The sequence below is a fragment of the Sprattus sprattus genome, assembly GCF_963457725.1.
Source record: "Sprattus sprattus genome assembly, chromosome: 8".
Taxonomy (NCBI): domain Eukaryota; kingdom Metazoa; phylum Chordata; class Actinopteri; order Clupeiformes; family Clupeidae; genus Sprattus; species Sprattus sprattus.
In genome coordinates, this window is record NC_137927.1 from 31,382,874 (window position 1) to 31,387,873 (window position 5,000).

General features: G+C 46.5%; 1 protein-coding gene across 1 annotated transcript in view; it reads left to right on the top strand.

Annotated features, from left to right (window-relative positions):
* Positions 1–5,000, top strand: part of cdh16 (cadherin 16, KSP-cadherin) — a gene marked incomplete at both ends in the record, with an annotated part of 51,145 nt that overhangs the window by 42,019 nt on the left and 4,126 nt on the right. The gene's annotated exons all lie outside the window — the stretch shown is intronic.

Below are 5,000 nucleotides of genomic sequence, written 5' to 3' on the forward strand. Positions count from 1 at the left end.
CATGTGATATAAGCACATGTGATATAAGCACAGATCCAGCCAGTGACATCACACTGCATGACTGCGCCCCCAATGAAATTAAAGAAGGGAAATGGGGAAAAATTAAACAACAAAAAACACCAATTTGCAGGATCATCGACGTCATCCATCGATGTCGGATTCTTGTAGAGTCACCTGGCCCAAGGGAGATTCACTGTGAGCCTGTGTGTGTGTGTGTGTGTGTGTGGAGAGGTGTGAGCTTATACGAGGAGGACATAATCATAGCCTCCCACCCTCCTCCTTAGGCAGTCTAGGCAGGCTCAAACACACACACACACACACACACACACACACACACACAGGCTCAAACAAGTGCCTTCCTGTCACGGCCGCCGTCACTAATGTGTCAGCCTGATGCAGCCGAACACACCAGCTGTGTCCCCGTATTGATTCGGTGATCCGCGTCTCTGTGTGTGTGTGCCCCCCCAACCCCCCCCCCCACACACACACACCCACCCCAGTTGGCTTTTTTTATTTTTTCTTCTTCTTCTTCCCCCTCTCTCTGTCTCTCCCTCTCTCCCTGTGAGGTATTAATGGATGAGAGGTTGGCCTTTGGTTAATATGTCCCCTCGTTGGCTGCTGACGATGATGTCACAGCTGGGGTCTTTTGGCGAGGGAAAGGCTAAAGGGGGATTTAGCGCGCGAGCACTCGGCTAATTACACCCGCCGCCAACCGCCCATGTCACAGATCCCTCTCTACCTCCTCTGGCATGATTCACTCACCTCCTCTCTTCCTTCCTCTCTCATCCTGCTCTCTTCATCTCTCTATCTTGCCTTCTTCTCATACCCTCCTCATTCTATACCTCCTCTCTTCCTTCCTCTCTCATCCTGCTCTCTTCATCTCTCTATCTTGCCTTCTTCTCATACCCTCCTCATTCTATACCTCCTCTCTTCCTTCCTCTCTCATCCTGCTCTCTTCATCTCTCTATCTTGCCTTCTTCTCATACCCTCCTCATTCTATACCTCCTCTCTTCCTTCCTCTCTCATCCTGGTCTCTTCATCTCTCCATCTTGCCTTCTTCTCATACCCTCCTCATTCTATACCTCCTCTCTTCCTTCCTCTCTCATCCTGGTCTCTTCATCTCTCCATCTTGCCTTCTTCTCATACCCTCCTCATTCTATACCTCCTCTCTTCCTTCCTCTCTCATCCTGCTCTCTTCATCTCTCTATCTTGCCTTCTTCTCACACCCTCCTCATTCTATACCTCCACTCATAACTTCGTAGCTGACTGTCTTTCCTTCTTTCTTTCTTTCTTTCTTTCTTCCTCTCTTCAACTTTCTAGCTGTCTTAAATGTCTTGCTTCCATCATCACCCCCTCCCCCTCTCTCTCTTTCCCTCATCACCTTCTACTTCTCTCTCTCTCTCTTCCTTTGTTCCCTAACCACCCCGTCTGGGTGTGTGTGTGTGTGTGTGTGTGTGTGTGTGTGTCTGTGTGTGACTGCGTGTGTGTGTGTGTGTGTGTGTGTGTGTGTGTGTGTGTCTAACACTAACCACTCCGTTTGGTATGACTGCGCCCCACACACACACACACACACACACACACACACACACACACTGGTATGATTCACTCACCTCCTCTCATCCTTTCTGTCTCTTCCATTCATCCCCACCTTTCTCTTTTTCCCTCTTTCTCTTTCTTAATCAAATCCCCTTTTCTCTCATTCCCTCGTCTCCCTCTCTTTTATTTTATCACCCCTACCTTCTTTCTCATGTTCTATACACTCTTCTGTTTTCTTACTGAATCACCTCCTCTTTCTCTCCATCTCTTTCTCTGTCCTTCTCTCTTTCTCTCCATCTCTTTCTCTGTCCTTCTCTCTCCGTCTGTCTCTCCCTCATTACATCCTGTCCATCTCTCCATCTCTCTCTCTCCATCTCTTTCTGTCCATCTAGCTTTCTCTCCATCTCTCTTTCTTTCCATCTCTCTCCATCTCTATATCTCTCTTTCCATCTCTCTCTCTATATCTCTCAATCCCTCTCTCCATCCCTCTCTCCATCTCTCTCTAGTCTCTCATTCCATCTCTCTCTCTCCATATCTCTCTATCTCTCCATCTCTCTTTCTCTCCATCTCTCTCCATCTCTCTTTCTCTCCATCTCTCTTTCTCCATCTCTCTCTCCATCTCTCTATCTCTATATATCTATCCATCCCTCTCTCCAGCTCTCTTTCCATCTCTCTCTCATCTCTCTTTCTCTCCATCTCTCTCTCCATCTCTCTTTCTCTCCATCGCTCTCTCCATCTCTCTTTCTATCCATCTCTCTCTATCCATCTCTCTCTCTCCATCTCTCTCTCTCCATCTCTCTTTCCATCTCTCTTTCCATCTCTCTCTCCATCTCTCTTTCTCTCCATCTCTCTCTCCATCTCTCTTTCTATCCATCTCTCTCTATCCATCTCTCTCTCCATCTCTCTCTCCATCTCTCTTTCCATCTCTCTCTCCATCTCTCTTTCTCTCCATCTCTCTCTCCATCTCCATCTCTCCATCTCTCTCTCCCAATATCTCTCTATCTCTCTCTCTCTCTCACTTTCTCCCCCTTATGCTCCTCCTCCACCTCTTACATGTGTAGTGGATGACGGAGGTGTGACCCCTCGTCACGTAATAGGTCCCCCTGTGAATCGTGGTGTGTGCCACTGTGTGTGTGTGTTCTTGTGTGTATGCTTCTTTGTATGTGTGTGTGTGCTTCCGTGTCATACAGGCCATGTTATTCTCGTCCTATGGTCTTTGCCGTTGCAAACCTATCCTGCGTCATGGTATATTTTTAACTCGCTTTCAGACAGACTCAATTTGATTAATTTAGTTTCATTTTGTACCAGTACTGTGCTTACTTCTCTCTGTGTACCAGCCGCCACATGTTCTGAGAGTCACAAACAGGCGAAAACGAAATAAAAATATATCGACACGAGTCGCACAGTGATCTGACTCGAGGGTGGTTCCTCACTTTAGGTTCTCAAAATCAGGAGGCTTTCAGCAAAACAGATTTGAAAAATCAGAAAAGCAGTGCCAACAATGGCCTGGAAAAATGGCGTGAGTGTGAGTCAGAGCGGTCTGGCTGGTTTATGAGGCGCACCTTTCACACTCTCTCTTCACATGTTGGGTGTCCTCAGAAGATCCAACTGACACACCGGAGCTACTCCTATCTTTGTCACTCTACGAACTGATCTAGGAGTGCGTAATCCACGTTAAGAACGTCAAAATCCTCCCGCTGTTTTATGTCAACTGTTTGGATTATCTAATTAGCACACAGGGGTTTAAGTGATGAGAAGTGACAGCTGGGATATTGCACTGGTGAAGCTTAACAACGGCAGGATTTTTACTCTTTGAACTTTGGGATTCCTTGTTGTCATCTGACACACAGAGAGGCACAGAGCACATTTGATACCAAAGCAGGTGAGCTAATCATCAGCCCCATGATGTTTTAATCATCAAGATGAGCTGAGACTGGCCCAAAGGGGTATCTGTGTGAGCATGTTGAAACAGCAGCCCCGTACACAGGGGCAAAGATGAAGCGACAAAATCACATTGTTGAGTTATTTTCGTCCAGCACAAGTTCAAGGCAATCCATTCCAGTGGTTGACATGTTAAAAGTGATGGTAACATTATGCATTTTGTATAGTGTAACTTCAACTGCACAGTACGTGAAAAGAGCAATTAAAATAACACTGAGGAATAGAGTTAAGTCCCAGTGAGTATTTTGCGGTATGTTGAGTACAACTGACACTGACATTTGACATGCGTAGAATTAAGCAATAAGCCCCAAGAGGCCGTGCTTTGCGCTGATTTTAGAACAGGTAAGGGAGTTGTTAGGCACGACGCGAAGCGGAGTGCCGTTAAACCCCCTTACCTGTTCTAAAATCAGCGCAAAGCACGGACTCGCGGGGCTTATTGCTTTTCTAAACCTGTTACTACACATATTTGATATGGTTTCATAAATAAAGACAATTCAATTTAAGAAACAATAGTTTAATGATAAACCGTCATTCTTCCGCCACTAAAAATTATAGTTCCTAAATAAATCGTTGCCACGCAACCCTTGAAGCAACGCAACAGCCAGATGGAACACTGGGTATGAAATGCGCTATATGAATGCCTTGCCATTACGCTGCGCAGTAATATGGAATGTAATCAGGTCAAATTGTAAGGTAATGCTGGATTTTACAACGGCTTTTAGCCAATCACAATCAAGGATTTGAACAATCAGGTTTAGAATCACTCTTAAGACATAGTTCGCCGTATATACAGTATACATATATGCAGTGGTGTAGTCCAGGGTATACGCAGGTATACGGAGTATACCCACTTATTTTTCAGTCAGCATAGCGTATACCCACTTCTCAAAACAGAACGTTTATCCTGTGCTGTATGGGCTGCTTAAAAAAACTAAGAGTATACCCATGCACTTCTCCAGGGACCACTACACCACTGCATATATGGTATCGCTCAGCAGTATGTTGCAGATTAGTCAGATCTGTAGGGTTAAATTCAAGTCTTTTAGAATAGAACTGCCCACTCCTTAATGTTAATTGAGTGGCTTTCTTGAACCTAATCAGGTCGAATCAGAGCCTTGTTCCTGCGAGCACGGTGGCAGGTATGTGTGTGTGTGTGTGTGTGTGTGTGTGTGCCTTGTTCCTGCGAGCACGGTGGCAGGTATGTGTGTGTGTGTGTGTGAGTGTGTGTGCCTTGTTCCTGCGAGCACGGTGGGAGTCTGCAGCGATAAGGCGGCGAGATAGGAGGCTGTATGTTTGGCCCCGGTGACGTTGGAGCCTCTTCACTCACTTCAGCAGCAGTGGCACATGAAAGCCTCGCTGCGTTTGAGGGGCCCCCTCTGACACAGATAAGGCGCCCCTGAGATCGATGGAACGCTTTGTCTTTACGGGACGGGGGTCTCACCCCTGCGTCAGGCGGCTGGACGCAGATTACAGGAGGGATCTGTGTATTCGCAGCTCGGCTTGACAGCAGCTGTTGGAACATA